The 23,307-nt window shown below is 47.1% G+C and overlaps 1 long non-coding RNA gene across 1 annotated transcript; it reads left to right on the top strand.

Annotated features, from left to right (window-relative positions):
- Nucleotides 1-2,619: 2,619 nt before the first annotated feature.
- Nucleotides 2,620-13,404, top strand: LOC146246549 (uncharacterized). Its single transcript, XR_014732204.1, has 3 exons — nucleotides 2,620-2,745; nucleotides 3,470-3,617; nucleotides 13,315-13,404. It is a non-coding gene; the product is annotated as an uncharacterized LOC146246549 (long non-coding RNA).
- Nucleotides 13,405-23,307: the final 9,903 nt, after the last annotated feature.

The following is a 23,307-nucleotide window of genomic DNA, read 5'->3' as shown; positions in this document are numbered from 1 at the left end:
CGTGTTTGCGCATGCATTCAAGCATATTAGGTGCAATTTATCATGCACAATCACATCAATCAGTCAAGTTATGTAATGTTCTTTTATCTCTCAATCCAACAATGATCACCAAAGGATAGACAGGCTTGACTGATTCCAGAATCAATCACGTTCTTTAGGATAAGATAAATGGAGCACAATGCTGATTATGGCAATCGGTAAACCTTCCCTGTATAATTTATCTACGGCAAAATATGAACCACCTCTTGTCTTCTTCATAGACATTTTGAGTCTTGAATAACACATTGGTGAGTAAAACATTTATTCTAGCATCCACTTATCATATCATGTGATGACATTCCACAAATTCACGAAAGCTGAATAATGTAAAAAATAAACAAAAATCTTGTACTATCTTGTACATCTCTTGAGAGACTCACTAAGACTTCAGCAGCCCAAGATGGCCAAGAAATCAAAGTGCAGAGTTACAAAGAGCAGAGGACAATATAGTGCATATTCCATGCCTTGAGAACTTTGCTTTGTTAGAACTGATGTAGTCTTTTGTTGGTTTTCTATGTAATCAATTGCAATGTGATTGACTCTATATTTCATCTTTGTTTCCAAGTGCTGTCTAGCAGGGTGTGTGTATCACAGAGGGTGTGTGTGTGTAACAGAGGGTGTGTGTGTGTGTGTGTGTAACAGAGGGTGTGTGTGTGTGTGTAACAGTTGATGGTGTGCTGATGCCTGCATGTGTGTGTAAGCAGAGGAAGGTGTGTGTGTCTGTGTAAAATTACCCTGGGCCTGGCCCCTGCACTGTACACCTTAGAGAGATTGGATCAGTTTCTCCCCTTTACAGTCAGTTAGCTTTGTGCTACGCCAATACCCCCCCCCCCCCCCGCCCCTCCACACACACCCACTGCCACCCCCCACCACATTCATTTGTCCAGCAATCCACGTAAAAACCTCTCTTGCGATAAAAACTCCTAAAAGAAAACATGTGATGCACTGACCCGACTATCGGCCTGTGAACTCCTCAACAGCAGGTGAAGACAGACACGCCAAAGCCAAGATGGCCGCCAGAAGTTATTTATATCCACAGCAGGCAACCCTCTCGTGGCATTCCTGCCAATGTTATCTGGATGCCCACCTCCTCCGTAAAGCATCACTGTCACACGGTGCTGTTGAGGTTGTGACCTTGCGTCCACATAAAACCCAGCAGGGGTAAAGATCTGTTGGTGTAGAGAGACTTCTCGTGGTGGTTTCTGGACGGAGAATCTCTCATCAGATGGAAGACATTAAGCTGTCCGTGCCCGGAAGTCTAAGTCTTCATTTCCTAAAAACTAACATCCTCCAGCCATTTTTGGTCTTTACTCAAACGTTCATGTATTGTGGTACTCTGAAACAATATTGGCATGGCAACAGCATGCGTTATAGCTGCAGAAGTCTGCAGAAGTTGTCTTCTTTCATTCAGGAAAAGATTTTCTTCCAAAGAAATTGGCCCGGGTGAGTCCTTATGGTTTTAATGATAAAAAGGAAAATCCTGGACATAAAAAAACCATGTGATAGAATCTCTGATTGCTTTACTAATCTAAAGTTCTATTTGCAGTCTTCTACCTCTATTTGCAGTCTCAAAGTGCTCGTATTTATTGCTCGATAGTTTAGCAGGTCGAGGATTTTGTGTGTGTGTGTGTGTGTGTTGACTTTAGTGCCTGCTGCTCTAAGTGTGTATGTTCTATTTGACAATCCACTTTTTTTTCCTATTTACTCTCTGATAAAAAATTAACCAGCTCTTTCATTGCCATAGACTGTGTGGAATCAACCAAGCTAAAATTCTTAGCACACAAGCCAAACAAAGGAAAGGATGAGAAAAATAAATATTATACACTTCAGTTTCTTAATGTTGTCTGTTTAAGAACTGTTTTCTTGTTTGAACTTGCTGCTTATGCCTCAATGTTAGTGATTCCACAACAACGCACAATTTGGATGAAATCCATTACGTTTCCACCAGCCTGTGTGAAGTGTAAAAATGAATTAATACGAGAGAACCGTGATGAAATTGTAGTTAGAGGAAATCTGTCTTTAACACACCTGAGTTTGTTGGCAGTTGTTGGCATATAGTGAAACAATGAATTAATTGAAGAGAGATTTCACATGGTTTGTTTTGGTATCTTCATGAAACACAGTTACTATTCTGAGTCATGAAGTTATTAATTGCTCAATGGATGCTGACTAGTCTCAACCTAAATCTTTAAAAAAAAGTATTTAAATGCCAGTGCCTTTTTTTGCCATGGTAACTACTCTCTCACTCAGTTCAGTCTTAACTTGTATATCACCCTGCTAACATATTCAGAACAGTCTTGTTTCTCTCTACAGCCCTTCCATTGGTACATACATTCAATTCTAACATATTCTCGTTTTGATGGTTTCAGTACCAGAAACCATGACGGTAACCCAAACGTACTGTGATGGTTAGGACGGTGATGGTGGGAAAACTGTATTCCAACTGTGACGGTGTCATGGATTGTCCTTGATTAGCCTTTTTATCCGTTTTATTTTTATTTTTTATCATTTCATGTCATCCTTAGTCATGTGGGCCTCTGACGTAGCCTAACCCGCATTCGTCAAGGTGCAGGCAGGTGAAGGAGGATATCTGTACATCGATGCGGATGGGAAAGGTCGAGGCCAGACAACGTGTTCATCCCTCTTTCTCGTAGCAGCTAAACATCTGGCCGTGCAGTAAACGGAGTGCGCTAACCATGTATTACTGTAAGTACAGTTGAAAAAATAAAAGTGCATGTTTACGCTAATAAAACACAGCATTCCACTTTTATGGCATCGCAAAGACAAACACAGGCACGCACAGAGCATGTGGATTAGCTCCAGTGAGACATCGTAGGGATGGAGGAATTCCATTGTTGACTGCTGTGAACACAACATCATATTCTTCTCACAGCGAGACCAACAAGTTTTCTTGGGAAGTGAGCTAATGTTTTCAATAGCTCAGTAACAGATAGAAGCCACCGGTGATATCAACGCATGAGAGGTAGCTTACCTGCTGAGGAAATTGGGATTGAGAGAGAAAGGGGAAATTGAGAGCAGTGAAATAGCCAAGCAGTGTTTCAGGCACACACGTGTGTTCGCTGTGTCCATTACGACCACCACTGCAACTCCCCTTTGTTGAAATTATTTGGATTAGAGTATTCCCCCCACCCCCCAATAGGCCCTTTGGGTGGTCAAAGAGTAGCCTATTTTTCAATTCCAGTACACAACATTGTGGTGCAAGTCGACCATAGCGTTATGGTTTCTATGGCTCATTGCAGGTTATGTTAGTTCTCTCACAGGCAATGAATGAGCTTAAGAAAATATCAAGTGAGTCCAGCTCTGATGAAGAAAGATGACTCGGGCGCCGTTATGGAGCTGTGTACATGAGAGTATTGTGTTTTTGTTTTTGTTTCGATGAAACAGTTCTTGGGTGTTATTCCTTTCACAGAAATGCTGCGTGACGAGTCGGAGATGGAATCTAAGGTTACGAGGGACGAGCTCGAGCTCTACTACTTTGTTACTGTGCCGCGAGGCGTTCAGGAGGCGGCAGCCCTCAAGCCGCGTCTACTCCCCGACTCCCAGGCCTCGCCAGATGGGTAGATATGTTGGCGCAGCTCTTATACGCGCACCGGCGGTGTCCTCGCATGGTTTTAGTATCACAAAATGCTTGGCGCCCCGGTAATGGTGCAGAATGCAGCCTATATCGGATTCCCGCAAACGTTACCTCAACATGACCGCACTTCCTTTTCTTTCTTTCTTTCTTTCTTTCTTTCTTTCTTTCTTTCTTTCTTTCTTTCTTTCTTTCTTTCTTTCTTTCTTTCTTTCTTTCTTTCTTTCTTTCTTTCTTTCTTTCTCTCTTTCTTTCTTTCTTTCTTTCTCTCTTTCTTTCTTTCTTTCTTTCTTTCTTTCTCTCTTTCTCTTTTTCTTTCTTTCTTTCTTTCTTTCTCTCTCACTATTTCACTATCTCACTATCTAATTATCTCATTCTTTTTTCTTTATTTCTCTCTGTCCCTCCTTCTCTTCCCTCCTCCGCCCTTCTCTTTCTCTGCACATCTCTTCACTTTGTCAAAGCATCACCCAGGGTTATGACACCGTCCAATTCTTAATGCATGCAATCTGATGGAATTATTTTCCTTATGGTTTCTTGGAGACAGGCACCCACACTAGTGTAAGAATATATCTGAAAATAACCATAATAATCCAACATTGTGGTCTCCCCAAGCCTCATGATTTTCCATCTTGTCGGCCTCCTTTGAGGAAAATGTAAGCCTACAGAAACAGCGTTTTTCTTGTTACTGAAATGGGGAAGGTTTGAGTTGTGGCCAGACCGGGTGTGTTCCAAGGTAACCCCTCCAGTCCTCCGGTCAGGTCAACGGCGTCTCCTCCAGAATCCAATCACAGAGATTTCTGTTCTCGCATAATCAGTTCCTTTGTTACTGTAAACTATCCTGATTGTTCCCATGAAGATACAAATGAAGGGAAAGAAGCTAACGCCAAAGGCAGATTGATTTGTGTTTCTGTTCGGTGCTGTTCGGTTCTGTGAGGGTTAGTGGTACAATTTACTTATTTTCTCCCATTTACAGCAATTAAGTGAGGAGTTGTTATTAACTAGACGATGAACCAAACTATTGTTTTAATGTTTTCAATGCCGTTAAGTTTGACGTAGCGCCCTTCACACTGTCGTGCTCACTTCCTGGCAAAGTTCAAATGATCAAGTGCAAAAGCTAGTGATTGTTTTCCAAGGAAAAATATGGGAATAATTTAAATGTTCTGTAGAATATTGTTGACGCACCTGCAACAGAGTATTCCTCAGAATCGACCCCTGCCAGTCCTTTCATTGTCAGCTTATATTACAGTGTATTCAGTATCAGCATTTCTAGGAGACAGACTTGACGAGCAGGTGTAATTGTAATTGAGGCCTTTTCTGTTTTCCGAACAACTCCGAGTTGTGGTGTGGTCAGAATGTGCACAGTACGGAAAACGTACACCAGCAGATGTTTGGATCTGAGAAGTTAGCATGAGGTAAACGACCTGTTGAATCAGACTTCTAAGAACATCTGAACATTTAAATTCTGTAACAGCCATAACGACGTCCCTTCTCCTTCAAGGAGAACGTCAGTCAGAAGCTTAAGTTTCCTGCACTTTAGCTTTAGAGCCCGATTAAGGAGAGCGAGTTCTCTAACCATCCAGGTTTGAGAAACCTGGGATCTATTGCTTTTGGCAGTTTGGGAGTGGTCCCTATTCCCTGGTTCTGCTGCGGTACCGCCAAATGACAAAGTCCATCCTCCGGTTCTCATCAGAGTTATGCATGATCGGTTCTGCCTTCCATGTACCTTCAAACAGGCCTGGTGACCATAGCCTCTGCACAGCGGTTGCAGCGAAACCCCACGGTGTCAGAGAGTCTTCAGAAATAATAGCTTGAGATGAGAGCTGTGTTGCTGACAAGGCTGAATTTGGGGGAGGCAGGGCAGCACGTGTTTCCAGGGTTGGGGAGGCTGGAAGGGGGTGGAGGGCAGCCTCTCTGATAAGGAGCCTTGGGAGTAGTTGGGTCCGTGTGGTTCTGAGGCCCATGCCCAGCAGGGAGCCTCGACTGTGGGAGGCCTCTGGCAGATGTGTCCCCAGCCTGTCTGTCTGCCAGTCAGCGGAATTCCTCCAGCACCGGTATTGTGTACTTCGAGGGCCTTGCACCAGCGGGCCAAAGGCATGCTCAATTGGAAGCGTGGTATTTGGGAATCGGTTTGGGGGAGCAGCAGAACACTCACTGGACCGGTTCTCTCTGATCCGTATGCAGAGAGGAGAGTTCTACCACAGATGGGTTTGATTGGAGGCCCAGAGGCCTGCGTTTTAGGGAGACGACCTCCGCGTTCTGTCGGTCACGTACAGAGACGCAACCACCGACTCAACGGTCCACTATCGTCACCATTGTTGAGAGCATGTATCCGTTTGTCTACGACAAATCTGTTGGCTTATGCTACAGGCATGAGTCAACAATCTAAAGTCAACAAGGAAAAATGGATGGTGCTCACTGTAAGTATAGATAAGGGTAACCCCCCCCCTCCCTTTGGTAAAATTCCTACTTTTATTTTCTGTGGTTAAAACAACACAGACTGCAGCGATACATTCCACAAGCCCAAATATTTCAAACCGCTTTCTTTTGAAAAAAAATTCTAAAGGCCTTGAAACAGCTTCCAATCTCCATTTGTAACCACTGTTCAGCTTTTCAACTCTTTGGTTGGTCGAGCTGTGTGCTTGATCATTGCGAGGAGATGAATATCTGTCTTGGAGAGAGGCAGGTCTTCGCTCTCCCTTCTACTCCCGGTGTCGGTGGTTTATGGCCCTGAACGAGGCTGTTCCTCCCGGAGGGTCGATTCAGACCTGAGGTGGCAGGCTTGGTGGTGGTGGTGGTTCTTAGGGCCCAGATCCAGGACTGAACCTCCCCAGCCTCCAGTGTGACCTGGCTGGGTGATGGCCTCAGAGCGTTGGGGGATAAAGGGAGGTCTTGGAGAAGGCCGTGGGACCTTAGCCTTCTGGTTCATCGTCAGAATGAGTTGGATGATTAGAATGCACAGAACACAATGATTAGAATCTTTTTCTCTTTTCACAGATAAAAAATAAAGCCACAGAAATATGTTATCCCAGGCTACTTCATCGTGAATTTAATCAATCAGTCGTTTGATCAAAATCTGAATGGATTTTAATCGCCATGAAAGTTTGCACAGACAAGGAATTTGCTTTGGCAGGAAGGTGCATACATTAAACATATAGGAATCTTAAAATTTTCAAAATGAGGTCTAACTATACTCGTTTGATCTGATAGCTACTGTAGATAGAGTTGATAAAATGATATGAATGGACTTTCAGTTGGTCTTAATGTACATTGCCCCTACACGTCTTTGGGTTGAGTATCCTAGCAACCGTGTGTCAGAGTATCGATCTTTTAATGTGATGTGACACGTTTTCAGTGTGCAAACCAACAGGTGTCACCCACATTGAACCACTCATGCGACTTTGTGAATACTTCACGTTGTGTTTGACGTCCGTTCCTTGCGTGTTTTGGTGTTTTGTGTGTTTGCACACGGGTGACGCCCCAGTTGAGAGCTCAAGCAGTGTTTGCGCAGGGTGCCCCCCCCCCTGCCCATACAGCCCCCCTTATCCTTATGTCAATGGTTAAAGTCCCAAGACCATTCGAAGGCTATCTACGAGAGATCCCAAACCACACAGCAGGGGAGGCAAACCTGTTCATTGGCTCGTAGGACTGCTTGCTCAGGACTGATAGCGTGTTAGGAGTGCTTTGAACAGGGTAGATAGACCCAGAGAGGGGCAGAAGGGCAACACGCACAGCTTATCCAAGGGGAGTGGTCTCTGAGTGGGATAAGGAAGTGGGGCTCTGGGGGCGGTGGGGGGGTAGAGTACGTGGGTCAGAGTGGGTGAACTCCAATAGACCTCTGAAAAACAGGTCTGCTGTATCTTGGGGACTGGTGGGAGCGTGACCCAGTACACAGTTTCAGACTCGCAGAATACGGTCACACAGGGAGCTCCCACCGGCCGTCAAATCTTTAACCGCAAATCCTTATTGACAACCATGCTGAGATTTATACGAGAGGTTATACCTGTGCCGTCCCTGAAACTCAAGTTCGGACAAGGCCCTTGATTCATACGGCACTGATATGTTTCCTACAAAAGAGAGAGGTTCTGCTTTGTTGTCTTTCCTTGTTTGTCCTCTCGTCCCTCCCTCCCTTCATCCATCCAAGAGTGAAAGGCGAGGAAGAAGTTTGCGCTCCACTTAACCGCTGTGTGTGTTTGCATGTCCGCTACATTCAGTGTGATTGATGGTATTGTTTTAAGTTTAAGGTTTGGAAGGCCTGACCATTGTTTCAGATCTTGGCAAGGATGACTTTGTTGAGGAAAAAAAAGACAAGAGGGATACATGGAGGGAAAGAGTGTGCGGGGGGGGGGGGGGGCTGTAAGTGAATAAAAGAATTAGGAAACACACACAAACTATCTTTAAAGTCGTCCAGAATGCGGACACTTTTTTTTCCCATCTCTTAATTGCTTTTACCCGCCATGCACCGTCAAGATCTTTGTTTCTCAGCGCGTCATCAAACATGACTGCCAAGCCAAGCTTCTCACTCCCATCTTCAGCACAAGCCCTCCTCTGCCACCCTTAACCCCCCCAAACCAACCCCATTCCACCCTCCAACCACAGCCCTCCATACCTACCCCACCCTTCCCACCCCCAGGAAGACCAAGAAGCGGACACGGCCAGTATGAATGATGTGCTTAAGGAATGTACAACACACAAACAAAAGCCATCCAACACACACTCCTCTTCACTGTTATTCTTACAAGATGTTTTAAGCTCTGGTCTGCTCACCCTTGCTGACACAAACCACAGAATTTCTGATATTTCTCCCCTCTCTGTCTCTCTCTGTCTCTCTCTGTCTCTCTGTCTCTGTCTCTCTCTCTCTCTCTCACTCTCTCTCTCTCTCTCTCTCTCTCTCTCTCTCTCTGTCTCTCTGTCTCTCTGTCTCTCTCCATCCTTCTCTCTCTCCATCCATTTCTCTCTCTTTCGCCCCCTAGGGCTGGTTGGAATGTTTTGGGAAAAACAGAATGCCACAGTGCTCTGGTGGTCTGGGTCCATAAAGCATGCATACGACTGAGGCCTTGGGGACCGTTCGCACTCCACACGTTACACCCGCGAGGACTAGTTGTGTTGTTGTAGGCCTCCAAATTTGAATGTGCCTGGTGATTTATTAATTCCTTTTATTTATCCTTTTTCTAATCTGTCTCATGTTTTTCAGTGTTTGCTGCTAATTTTTTTTTTACTGTTTTGGTGAAGGGTCTGTTTTCTGTCTTGGTTTTTCTAAAAAGCCCCCATGGCGGTTTAATAGACCCACGATGTGGGGTTTAGACAATGGCACTGAGGAGAAAGATGGTCGTTAAGTGTCCTGACAGACATGGCGTTCATTTGAAACTGCGCCTGTTTGTCTAACCAGAGTCATATTTATGTGACCATGTCAGTTAAGTTCATTTCATTTGCTGCCAAGTGGAAAATGAAAAATACTATTGTGTGTACACCGTGTCATTAGCACTGCCATCTCGTCCTATTTGCGAGAAATGACGTCAGATTTTGTTGATGAATTGTGTGGCGGAAGGTTCTGCCGCAGACTCAACTGTTTGTTCTCCTGTGCGAGTGTCCAGAGGTTTACATATCACATGGTTTCTCCCTTAAACAAGAAGAAACAAAGGATCTGCATCTCGTTCTGTTTAGAGTCCTTCGTCTAACCATCCCGTAATGTCACAGGAAAATATTTCATGCCCCGACTAGGGACAAATAACTTCCTGGCCACAAAGTCCCTCAATGGTCCTTGTCTTTTCCCCTTCTTCTTCTTCTTTTCCTTCCTCAGTTTCTTCTTCGTGTGTTTAGCCTAACCTGCGTGTGTTTGTCTGCAGTCAAGCTGCCTTAGCTCTGCGTTCAACTGTTCTTGGACGAGTCCCAACAATGCCTTCTCTGGAAGACATAAATCGCCAGCATCCAAACAAGAGAAGGACAAACCAAAACAGAGCCTTGACAGGGCGCGGACACGGTCTTCCTGGTGAGCCGTGATTGGAGGATCCTGGGTGAGGTCACTGTCGCCAGCAGCCCCTTCTCGTCACAACCTTGAACTGGTTGTGTTGTTCTTCAGCGCTGGCCTCCAGTTTATCATCTTGTAGAGGGTGTTTGGTCACTTGGCTTGATAGTGACTGTGGGACACAAAGCTGCATCAGGTGAAGGGGATTCACAAGCTGGCTTGTACGTTTTGTTGACGCAGCCTGTTATTTCAAAAAGTGTTATTTCAGCGTCAGGAGCGTCTCGATGGTCCATCTGACGAGAACGGACACTCCTGGTGTTAAAAGTAAAAGTTAAGTAAAAGTAGAACCTTATTTTGTCCTCAGAGGGGTATACAAAATCATAATCGAAATCAAATCATCAAATTCAAATAAATCAGTATGAAACAGAGAAGTATGAAAAAATACTGTCCTCAAAAACTGTTAAACAATAAATGTTTGTCTCTTGAGGGTGTAGATGGAAGTTGACTGTTAGTGGGCTTTATCTTGGTCATTCATTCATTCATTCATTCATTAATACGTCATTCAACCAAGGTGTAAATTCCTCACCTATGAGTTTGTGGGATTTTTCAGACACTGTAATGCCATGGCAACTCTGTATTTTCTCACATGGTAGACTAAAGCTGAGCTTGAGGATTCAAACTGTCAAAGAACTCATCCAGTTTACAATGCAGGATTACGTCTCATTATACCTGTCCCTAGACAGTGTGTGTGTGTGTGTGTTGGGATGGTAATTTTGGTTTTATCATCTCCCCGCCCATCTGATCCATACCGTGGGCTGTTCCATGATCCCTCAATTATCCACCTGTCTTAACAAAGTCATCTTCTCCCACAGCTCATTGTAACCCCAGCTATCTACACACATGCACAGACACACAAACAAACACACACACGAATGCACACCCAGACACAAACATACACAGACACACAAACACACGTGAGTACACATGCCTAGACGAAAACACAGAAACAAACACTCTTTCACCACAGAATTTCTGATCTCTCTCTGTCTCTCTCTGTCTCTCTCTCTCTCTCTCTCTCTCTGTGTGTCTCTCTCTCTCTCTGTCTCTCTGTCTCTCAAACACACGCACACACACTCAGAGGGCTGCACACACACAGACACTATTGTCCCTCACAGATACTATTGTCCAAAGTGCCCGGCCGCACGTCTCTTCACCGGTATGTTAAAACCACAGGCACACTTTACAACAACACCTTGTCGCTTGTTCGCTGTTCCGTGCAGCTGTCTGAGATGGAGGACAGCTCTCTGTCATTGCTGTTGTCTCAGGGGGGGACGTTTGCTGACGTGTTGATCGCATTGCAAAGACACGCTTTGAACATGAAAACCCCTCAATTGGTTTCTGTGTTCCTTGCAAGTTTCGTACCAGAATTAGTTTGAATAACGGGAGATCATTTGAGAGTGTGCTGGTGTTTTTCCCATTCATGTGTGAGATCTCTTCGTCAGATGGTTCCTGTCTGGCCCTCCAGACAGGACTGTGTGTGAAGATTAGCAGCGTTCTGTGATACTGACTGTCAAGTGACTCATCGTGATCCACCAACACACACCGCCCAGTAGCAACGGACTGATCCTTGGTCCCAATAACAATGCCAGTGGCTTTCCATCCCTCCCCCAACTCCCTCACCAACACCTCCCTCCCTCCCCCACCCAAACATAAAGCAGCGTCACAGAAGTTGTGTAAGGACCGTGTGTGTGTGTGTGGCTGGCGTACAGCCAGATTTAGTCCTCAGTCGAGTCAGTAGCTTACCTCAACCAGGAAGAGAGTGTCTAAGACTGGTCTTCTCCTAGTGTTGAAACCTTTTGCTTTGTCATGAATAGCGTGTTGTGAGTGTGTAGTAAGTGTGGAGTTGGTACAGGTGTGTTTGTGCGCGAGGTGCCTTTCATCGTCCCACACAGGGCTCAAAGTCACATTCACATCCCCCGCATCCCGTAGATCGACAGGAGCTGTTTTAAGGTGCTTCAGTATTTCTGTTGTGTAGTTACCTGGCTTGGGCAGGGGTGGGGGCGGGGCTGAGGTGGGGGTTGAAACATCCCATCCACTAAGTTTACATTCCAGACATGGTATTCACAAGGACACACGCACACACTGAAACACACACGTACACTTGCACGTACGCACACGTGCACATAGACACACGCACACATGCCTACACACACACACACACAGGCAGCAACGGCAGCACTGAAATAATGACATGTCACAAATACTTATTACTTGGCAAATGCCCAGTGCAGATCTGCACACTGTACTTTGTCCTCGGTAAGGGGCACTTGTGTGATGGATACGTCCTCTACACACACAGGCCCATAGTGCTGTTGGTCTTTCCACACACAGGCCCATAGTGCTGTTGGTCTCTACACACACAGGCCCATAGTGCTGTTGGTCTTTCCACACACAGGCCCATAGTGCTGTTGGTCTTTCCACACACAGGCCCATAGTGCTGTTGGTCTCTACACACACAGGCCCATAGTGCTGTTGGTCTCTACACACAGGCCCATAGTGCTGTTGGTCTCTACACACACAGGCCCATAGTGCTGTTGGTCTTTCCACACACAGGCCCATAGTGCTGTTGGTCTTTCCACACACAGGCCCATAGTGCTGTTGGTCTCTACACACAGGCCCATAGTGCTGTTGGTCTCTACACACACAGGCCCATAGTGCTGTTGGTCTTTCCACACACAGGCCCATAGTGCTGTTGGTCTTTCCACACACAGGCCCATAGTGCTGTTGGTCTTTCCACACACAGGCCCATAGTGCTGTTGGTCTTTCCACACACAGGCCCATAGTGCTGTTGGTCTCTACACACAGGCCCATAGTGCTGTTGGTCTTTCCACACACAGGCCCATAGTGCTGTTGGTCTTTCCACACACAGGCCCATAGTGCTGTTGGTCTCTACACACACAGGCCCATAGTGCTGTTGGTCTTTCCACACACAGGCCCATAGTGCTGTTGGTCTTTCCACACACAGGCCCATAGTGCTGTTGGTCTCTACACACACAGGCCCATAGTGCTGTTGGTCTTTCCACAAAACAAAAATGCATTTTTCATGTACACTGAGCTCACGTACATTCTCTCTCACAATAATTTTTTCAGGTACATGCACAGACAAGACACTTCCCACCTCCCCCTCCACACACACACACACACACACACACCTTGTACACTGCAGAGGTTGGAGCATCAAAACATTACTGTATCCCAAACCTGACAGGGCAGGGCAGGCGCCTAAGGTGGGGCTTAGAGGTCAGAGGTCAGCAATGGGAATGTGTGAGTTAGAGCTCAGTCATGCTAGTGGGCTCCAGGTTGACACTGGGTGACGACTCCCTGACAGCTCTGCACGAGGGCCCTCCTCCACCTGACTGACAGAGGACCTCCCCCCCACCCCCACAGCTGCCAGACAGCCCAGAGAACCTGTGTGAACAGTACAGTCCTCTTCCCCCTCCTCCCCCTCCTCCTCCTCTGAGAGATGAGGTGTACTAATGACAGGGCTGAAAGGGGCACTTCTCCCCTTCCACTACAGAACAAGAAAGACTGTTGACTGTCTGACGTTCATTGATGTGTTTTTATGTTCATGTATAAGATTGTTTCCCATGCAAAGTTAAAGGAGGGGTGGGGGGGTGGTTTATCCCTCTAACAAAACAGATATTGTGTGTTTGCCTTGCAGATCTGGAACATGAGCACCTTTCTGACAATGCAAGCCTCTTTACAGTAATTATGTTCAGTTTTTCAATGCCTCATTGTTCATAAAATGGATAACTCTAATGCTGTTCAAAGTCATTTTTTCTGTGATCAGTTCTAACCAGGCCCCGGCCAAGTTGGGGCCAAGTGCCACATCTCCGACACAGTGCTGACGCAGAAACAACAGAGTCAGTCCACTGAACATCTGGCTATAATCACAGCAGGGGGACTGGGGGGAGGGGGGGGGGCAGTGGTGTGAGCACTTGGCTTGTGAAGTAGAGAGGGAGAGGGAGGGAGAGAAAGAGAGATGACAAAGATGATGGGGAGAGATGGAGAGAGAGAGAGAGAGAGAGAGAGAGAGAGAGAGAGAGAGAGAGAGAGGGAGGGAGGTGGGGGGGAGGATGGAAGGATGGGGAGAGATGGAAGGGGAAGGGAGAACGAGATAGATTGGGAGAGATGAAAGAAGAAAAGGGAGGAGAAAGATGCAGAGGGTGAGGCGAAGGTTATAGAGAGCTGGAAAGTTTGGGGAATAGGGAGAGAAGGGCGGGAAAAGATTGGAGAAACGGGGAAGAGGGAGAGGGAGAGGGAACGAGAGAGAGAGAGAGAGAGGGAACGCAAACAAGAGAACAAGAGGAGGAGAGGAAGATTAGTGACTAAGGCTGAACTTTAGAATAGTCCCTGGCTGAGCAGTAGAGGGCTGTTCAGCACCTCAGATGCTATCTCCCCGTCCTCAGATTGAAGGAAAAAACAAACACTTTCAACCCATTAATAAAAAAAAAATCACTTTCTGCTCCAGAAAACGATTTGCAGCACATGTCAGGCCTTGAGTGGTTTTATCAACACTGCAATTACCAGAAGATCTCTGTGAAGTGAAATTAGCCAGTGTAGGGAGAGGAAAAAGAGGGAGAAAAAGGGAGGGAGGGAGGATGAGTACACAGCTGGCTCTGCATGTGGTTGAGTCTCATGATGTCCTGCTTCACCAGTGCCCCTCAACACCTCACCCCCTCTCTCTCAGTGTCTCCCTCCCTCACCCCCTCTCTCTCAGTGTCTCCCTCCCTCACACCCTCTCTCTCAGTGTCTCCCTCCCTCACCCCCTCTCTCTCAGTGTCTCCCTCCTTCACCCCCTCTCTCTCAGTGTCTCCCTCCCTCACCCCCTCTCTCTGTGTCTCCCTCCCTCACCCCCTCTCTCTCAGTGTCTCCCTCCCTCACACCCTCTCTCTCAGTGTCTCCCTCCCTCACCCCCTCTCTCTGTGTCTCCCTCCCTCACCCCCTCTCTCTGTGTCTCCCTCCCTCACACCCTCTCTCTCACTGTTTCTCTCCCTCACCCCCTCTCTCTCACCCCCTCTCTCTCTCTCTCTCTCTCTCTCTCTCTCTCTCTCTCTCTCTCTCTCTCTCTCTCTCTCTCTCTCTCTCTCTCTCTGTCTCTCTCTCACTGTCTCTCTCCCTCCCTCTCTCTCTCTGCCTCCCCCTTTCTGTCACTCTCTCCCTCCCCCCTCTCGCACCCTCTCTCCCTCTCTCTCCTGACTCTCATGGTCCTTCTCAGCCTGCTGCTTAGCACACGCCAGGAAGTCACCCAGAATGAAAACAAAACACTGCCACTCTCAGGGACGTGTGACGGTGTTTGTGACGGTGTGTGTGACGGTGTGTGTGACTGTGTGTGTGATGGTGTGTGTGACCGTCTGTGTGACGGTGTGTGTGACTGTGTGTGTGACCGTCTGTGTGACTGTGTGTGTGACCGTTTGTGTGACTGTGTGTGTTGATGCATGGCTTTTGTGTGTGTGTGTGTGTGTGTGTTGAAGTGCATGGGGTTTTTCTGTGTGTGCATGTGTGTAGGTATGTTGCTGTGCATGGGATTTGTGTGGGTGCGTGTTTGTGTTGATGGGTACAAGGTTTGTGTGTGTGTGTGTGTGTGTGTGTGCGTGCATGTTTGAGTGTGACTCAGCATGGGCTTGGCCTTGTGTATTAAACTGGAGTAGACTCACTCTAAAACTGTGTGTGTGTGTGTGTGCGTTTGTGTGAATGGTAATGTGCACAAGGTTTCTGTGTGTGTGTGGGTGAATGCGTGGGTTGGTACATTAGTGAGTGTTTCTCACGTATCTTCATAGGAACTGGATTGGCTCACCTGTGACATGACCTCAACTCAAAGCAAACGCCAACAGGTCATACAAGGCTGATCAAATTTGTTTAACACCGTGCAGGATATGCTATGAGCTCATGTTTTAGAAAGCCAGCGAGCTCTACATTTTTCTTCATTTTGACATGTATTCACTTGCTGGAAACTACTCCGAAGTTGGAGAAAAACATCAACATTCCGTCTTTCCCAGAACAATAAAGCTGTAATATTTTATTGTAGGACCACTGGACACAATCCACATGGGCTTGAATTAATATTTGGATGAATGAATTGCCATAGTGTGGCAGATGGCAGGGAGAGGTGAGGGGAGTGCCTACTGAGGGAAGGTATCTGGCAGCCTGCAGGCATGAAGGGACTTCCTGCAGCAACAAGACAGGCTGTGTCCTGTTGAGAGACTCATCGATTGAGTGTTTGCATAGAAGAAGGGAGCGTGACCAGAAACTGTGATGTGTTTGTATGTAGGGATGTGACAGATTCAATATACATCTGCATTGAAATTGGACTGTGTGTGCCGGTTTGTTATTGAGCGACCCGTAACTTGCTACATACTCAATCAACGCTCCCCTCACGTCTGCCTACCATCTGCCACAACAGAAAGTTGCTAACAGATTTTAATCTGTTGGCACCACAGTTGATCCAATTGTGACCCATTCAGGTCCTTTTCCTTAACTCTGTATCATGCTAGGACCAGTGGCGGTTTGAATGCCTCTGTCTCAGAAATTCTCCGAGCTGATGTCTCAGGAGATGCCGTTCTTAGAAGAATGTTTTTCTGTTTATGTTTTCTTTTATCTGTGAATGTCTTATCAAACGAATGGTTAACCGAACCAGTAATCCTACCTTGCCCTACACTGCCCTGGATGATGACCTGCTTGGATTTATTGAACGTACAGGCGTGTGTGTTTTTGTGTAAGGGTGAGAGACCTGTGTGTGTGTGTGTGTGTGTGTGTGTGTGTGTGTGTGTGTGTGTGTGTGTGAGAGATCGAGAGAGCAGGGTGTGTGTGTGAGTGAGTGACAGAAAATAAGGTGTGTGTTTGTGTGGGTGAGTGAGTAAGAGAGTGGGGGGTGTGTGTGTGTGTGTGTGTGTGAGATAAAGGTGTGTGTGTGGGAAGTTTAATATGTGTGTGTTGAGTGTGAGCAGGGTTACAGGGAGTTGTGTTGGTGTGAGCTGACGGTTGGAGTCCAGAGAGATTTGTGTTGACTGTGTAAAAAGAGGCACTTGGTTTATGGTGTCTCCCAGGCCTGGTCATGCTGAGTGCAGTTGTGTTGGTGCAGAGCCTGTAGATTCCACTGTGGTCAGAATGCTGTGTCAGCCCTTCATCTTCACCAACACCACTGTACGACTCACAGCACCGTCAAATGAAACATGGGAAAGGACAGACACACACCAACACGCACACACACTGTCACACACAAACGCACACAGACAGACGCACACACATACACACTCTGACCCGCACACTGTCACACACACACAAAGGCATGCAGATGTATGGTTATTCTGTGAAATGAAAAGATGTGGTCTGTAGCTCGACAGAGGAACAGGATATCTGTTTAGCTTCAGGCTTCACGCACCACGTTTCTCATGGACTTGTGTCCCTGTGTTCAGACTAAACAAGGAATTAAACAAATATTCTGTCCCTTGCTTGATTTCTTACCCTTATGCGACCAATTACAAGGGAATCCGTCATTCAGTTAGTCTCCATCAGTCAACAAAATTGCAGTTGTTCTGAGAAGACCTTGAGAATTGGTCGAACAAACATCTTGGGCCATTAACCCTCCTTCCTTCCCTAAGATTCTCTCTCTCTCTCTCCCTTCTTACCTTCTCTCTCTCCCTTCTTACCCTCTCTCTCTCTCCCTTCTTACCCTCATGTCTCTCTTTAAATTTCTCACTACACAGATTAAGCTAAGTCATGCTTACACGTCTAAGACTCCTGTAAGTCTATAGTCTTTAGGCCAAAGTCAGACCTGCAGTCTTTAGACCAGGACTGGGGCCTGCAGTCCAACCCTAACCCTACGTTCTTTAATTCAAGACTAGGCTTTAGGACAAGTCTTGAGTTGAACTGGAGTCATTTGTCCCTGAATCTTGCTAGTCCAGTCTTCAGTCCTCCCAGCATGGTTAGGTGACTACCCCACTGGCTCTCTGTCTGACCAGCCCCCTGCTGTCCCACTCAGGGCCCTTGTCCCCCCCCCGCCCCCCCGCCCCCCTGGCCCCCTGGCCCCCTTCCAACCTCCCACTGCCTGTCATTTTGTCTGCAGCCCTGAAACTGAGCCTCCCCTTCCCCCCCCCCAGCCCCCACCGCCCCCCCAGCCCTCCCCCCCCCAGCCCTCCCCCCCCCCCAGCCCTCCCCCCTCCCCCCTTCCCTCTCCCCTTCAGGCCAGTCTTTGAGCCAGCCTCCTCTGGTAATCTGCCTGAACTACAATAATCTCTGCAGTTGTGGCCTGTCATCAGGATACCGTGCTCAGCCACAAACCAGTCAATCCATAGTGGATAAAGATGTAGACATGCCACGCTATTGTTCTCTGTGTTTGCTCAGGGAGCAGCAGACGTGCTCTGTGGCAAGTTTTAGTCCTGCTAAAATAGGCCTAAAATTGACTATAAATAGTTGTTCTCATAAAGAAATAGACTTGGGCTTGTTCTTGCTTTAAGGGCTATAATGAAACCAGAGCTGGTGTTTGCATTGGATGCCATTCTGGGCTTTGCTATGTGTGTGTGTGTGTGTATGTGTGGGCACTGGGCATGCACGTACAGATATGCACTGCTATTGTGTGTGAACAAGGGAGAGGACGTATCTGTGTGTGTGTGTCTGTGTGTGTGTCTGACTGTGTGTGCATGTGTGGGTCTGTGTGTGTGTCTGTGTGTGTGTCTGTTTGTGTGTCTGTGTGTGTGTCTGTGTGTGTGTCTGTTTGTGTGGGTATGTGTCCTGGACACCCCCCTCTCAGGTCTTGGGAGAGGCAGGGAGAGTGAGGTCTGGGCTGACTGGACAACCAGTCAGAGGGGCTCTGACAGGATCACATGATCTGAGGAGCCCTCACAGGATCACATGATCTGAGAAGCCCTCTCAGGATTACATGATCTGAGGAGCCCTCACAGGATCACATGATCTGAGGAGCCCTCACAAGATCACATGATCTGAGGAGCCCTCACAGGATCACATGATCTGAGTAGCCCTCACAGGATCACATGATCTGAGGAGCCCTCACAGGTTCACATGATCTGAGGAGCCCTCACAGGATCACATGATCTGAGAAGCCCTCACAGGATCACATGATCTGAGGAGCCCTCTCAGGATCACATGATCTGAGGAGCCCTCTCAGGATCACATGATCTGAGGAGCCCTCACAGGATCACATGATCTGAGAAGCCCTCACAGGATCACATGATCTGAGGAGCCCTCTCAGGATCACATGATCTGAGGAGCCCTCACAGGATCACGTGATCTGAGGGGCCCTGATAGGATCACATGATCTGAGGAGCCCTCACAGGATCACATGATCTGAGGAGCCCTCACAGGATCACATGATCTGAGAAGCCCTCACAGGATCACATGATCTGAGGAGCCCTCACAGGATCACATGATCTGAGGAGCCCTCACAGGATCACATGATCTGAGGAGCCCTCACAGGATCACGTGATCTGAGGGGCCCTGACAGGATCACATGATCCGACATAGCTACAGGTACAAAACAAACATCCACAGAGGTACCAAGCATGAGTAAAACAACAACCTCTTCTCTTTTAGTCAGCAAATCACTGCGGACGTTTTCTCAGGCTAAATACATGGTCCTGGGCCATGGGGGGTGGCGGGAGAGGGGTGGGGCTTGATTGCAGGGGGCGGAGGGGGGGGGGGGGCAGCACAATGAAGCAGGGTTCTGATCTCTCCAACAATGGCCTCTGGTTTTGCTGGTTTTGCTGGTAGACAAACATTCATCAGGGACTCCACCGCAAGGCTGCAGGGCTGTTTTAATCACACAGTGGAGGTCTTATTCACCCCGGCGAGTGTGGTCTGCTACCCGGAGACCTCTCACCCATCCCCCGCAGTCGCCTGGAGTCTCTGCCCCAAGTGTCATTTACTGAACAAACAACCTTGGAGGGAAACAAACCCTTTATACAAACGCTGGTGTGGCAGTGAAATGGGAATGTGGTTCAGTCAGTCCGGTTCCTGGACAGAGAGAGTTTAGAGCTGCAGAGAGCTGCAGGCTACTAAGAGGGTGCTCAGCATGTTTTAGCCCGATGTAGTGGGTTGTAGGTGCTTCTAGGTGCATCTAGGTGGTGGGAGGAATGAGTGAGAGGGGGGGGGGGGGGGGTGATACAGACCAACAGATAGGTGTCAGTCCCTTGGTTGAATAAGCAGAATTGAGTCCCAAAATGATCTTTATCTCCCGCTGTCTCTCTTCCCCCCTCCCTCCCTCTCTCTCTTTCTCTCCCCCTCTCTCTCCCTCTCCCTCCCTCTCTCTCTCCCTCTTTCTCTCTGTCTTTCTCACTCAAACACACAACTGATTACCATCCATTCCTCGATCCCACTACCCCTGGCCCACCAAGAGTGTTTTTACCCTGCCCCCCCCCCCCACACACCACACACACACACACACACGTCCAACAGGGTAGACCTGGAGTCTTACTGGAGTCCTTCTGCCCTAATCTGATTCATTACAATTTCTCTTTCAAAGCCGGCCAAGCAAAACTCTCTCGCTTTCGCATAAGACCAGAGTGCTACGACCCAAACAATGCTTTTCTTCAGGGAATCATTAACAATCCTGTGGTTTATTTTTGCACAGGGAGGCAGGGTTATGGGGGTGGAGGTGGGAAATGTGTGTTTAGGAGTGATGGGGGTGGTTTGGGAAATGTGTGGAGGTGTGTGTGTGTATGACCATGTGTGCGTGTGTGTGTGACAGGTTTCAATGACATTCTTGGCAGTGGTCTTGTGTGGAAGACTGCTCCATGTCATTTGGTATGACACTGTTAATAGCTGATATCCTGTAAAGCTGTAAATGCCCACTCTCTCACACACACACACACACACACACTCACAGGTCCGCCTCACTCTTCAGTGTTTGCGCATGTGTATGTGTGTGATTGAGCTTGTGCGCAGGGAAGTCTGCTGGTGCGTGGTGGGGCAGAGGCACACAAACTAATCTGATTATGAGGAGGGAATATTGAGGGGGGAGGGAGGGAGAGATAGAGGGAGGGAGAGATGGAGGGAGAGAGGGAGAGAGGGAGAGATAGAGGGAGACAGGGAGAGGGAGAGATAGAGGGAGGGAAACAGGGAGAGATAGAGGGAGACAGAGGGAGGGAGGGAGACAGGGAGAGAGGGAGGGAGACAGGGAGAGAGAGAGGGAAAGAGGGAGACGGAGAGAGGGAAGGAGGGAGACAGGGAGAGGGAGAGAGAGAGATAGAGGGAGACAGGGAGGGAGGGAGACAGGGAGAGAGGGAGGGAGACAGGGAGAGAGAGAGGGAAAGAGGGAGACAGGGAGAGAGGGAAGGAGGGAGACAGGGAGAGAGAGAGGGAAAGAGGGAGAGAGGGAGGGGGTCTTGGAGGTTTATTTCCCTCCTGTAAACTCTCTGTGAACCAGCAAACCAACGCGACGTCTGACACTGCGAGAAACCTCACAGAAGGATTATGGAACCGGTGTGAATGTATGTACGCATGAGCGCATGTTGAGTTGTTTACACATTCCATCATTGTCAGAGAGTGTGTTTCTGTGTGCGTGTGTCTGTGTGCGTGTGTCTGTGTGCGTGTGTCTGTGGGTCAATTTTCAGGGCTTATCACACGCAGGCCTGAACAGTCACAAGTATCAGGAATCATTCAGGCAGGTGACCGATTTACCCAGCCAAGGCTGTTTGAAGATAATGGTTTTTATTTAAACTGCCCTTTCTTCCAATAATCGTGACTAATCTGTCCACTATGTTGCTGACTAGTCACACTCCCAGTCCAGAGATGGTGTGTGAGCAAACATGGACAAGACCACGGAACTAAAACCCTAACATATACGGTGATGACTAATAGCCACCTGAAACTCCATGTATTTGGTGGAGGGGAGTGGATGGGGAGGGGAGGATTGTTATGTGTGGTCAGTGATTCAGAATGTGATGTCATCCTCACATCCCTCCAATCGCAACACACCTGCATGGGATTGGCTGGTGTCAGCTGGGAAGCTCAGAAAACTCACTGGAACTAATATTGTATTTTGTTCTCCTTCTCTTGGTCTGTTCAATGTTCTTTTGGCCTGAACCTGAACATAAAACACACACACACATACACACAAAGCTGTGTGTGTCCCTGTTGTGCTGCTTGTGCTCTGGTGTCTGCTGTGCAGTATTTACCTGGCGAGTGGCCACATGCTCTCAAGTCATAAACAAAGAGGGCATTCTTTAGTGTACACTGGTTTGTCAAGTTCTCTAAGTATACACACACACACACACACACACAGTAACCTACCACTCCCTCTCCTCCCTCTTCAAGGTACGGTAGTCATGGTGATTGTGTTATCTGATAAATACACACAGCAGTTTATTCGGCTCAGGTCTTTAGGAGAAAGTACTGTTATGATCCTGTCAAAATTTAACTGTCTGCTTCACAAGACAAGTCGGCCATTGCTCTCACACATCAAAGGTTTCAACAGTATTTGCATATAAGAAATTTGACTGGAATGTAGATCGTAGATGTTCCTTATTCTGAGTCATGTCTTCTCACTTACAGCAAAACATATTGAGGACAACACAAATAAACTACACACACATACAAACACGTACACACATGTATACATCGTTGTTTATTGACAGCCTGCATGTAACATATTTACAAAATGCACAGCAAGGAACTGTGCTCCTCTGATCTTTGATCTACTGCTGTTCTTTCAACGTGTACTATTTTATATATATAATATTTGTATGTTCCTTTGGATACAAGCATCTTGCTAACTGAATACAAAGTAAAACATCAAATCCAGTCATCCCATTGACTAACACAATCCGATTCTGTCCAATACAACACAATCCTTGTTCAGTCAAAGCCCTCCCCAAACAGCTAAATACAATGCAATACAAACATAATGCTTATATGTTAGGTTAAATGACCCATAGCAAGTAGAGGGATAGGAAAGGAGGAGAGGGGAAGAGAAATTAGAAGCCTAAAACTGTAGATTAAAGCAGAGTACAATAGAGTACAATAGAGTACAGTAGAGTAGAGTATAGTAGAGTTCTCATCAAGTACTCATCAAGACGCAAACCTTTTTTGTAACTTTTTTTTCAAAATGTATTTCAAAAATACTTTTTTGACGTTTCAAAACATATTCCCCCAAAAACGTTAGACCTTTAGAAAAAAAACTAAAAAATCTATTGTCAAAGCACTTGAGCTCTTTCAACAAAGACTTGAAAAAGCTCAAGTCCTTAGACAAAATAAATGCTTTTAAACTGACCTTTTTATGTTACAGTCTGTCTCTCATGACAAGAGATTGACGTAAGTGTAAGTATATGGAAGTTCCTGTTTTCTATTCCTCCTTTAGAGGCTCTCACCTCTCTCTCCTATCTCTCTCTCTCTTCCCCTCTCTCTCTCTGTCTCTCTCTATCTCTCTCTCCCTCTCTCTCTCTGTCTCTCTCTCTCTCTCTCTCTCTTCCCCTCTCTCTCTCTGTCTCTCTCTCTCTCTCTTCCCCTCTCTCTCTCTGTCTCTCTCTGTCTCTCTCTCCCTCTCTCTCCTTCGCTGTGTTTACAGTGAAACAGTCACCAGGAGACTTCAGTGTTCGCCGGGCTGGGTAGGTAACCTTAGAGAGCATCATGACTGAAGTCATTGTGTGCGTGTCCAAGCATCAAGGTTCCCTCTACCTCCAGGATGTTTCCCATAACCCAG

Source organism: Hypomesus nipponensis, chromosome 19 (genome assembly GCF_054491055.1).
Source record: "Hypomesus nipponensis isolate SF chromosome 19, ASM5449105v1, whole genome shotgun sequence".
Lineage (NCBI taxonomy): Eukaryota > Metazoa > Chordata > Actinopteri > Osmeriformes > Osmeridae > Hypomesus > Hypomesus nipponensis.
The sequence above is the reverse complement of the archived record's forward strand: the minus strand, read 5'-3'. Positions and strand labels throughout refer to the sequence as shown.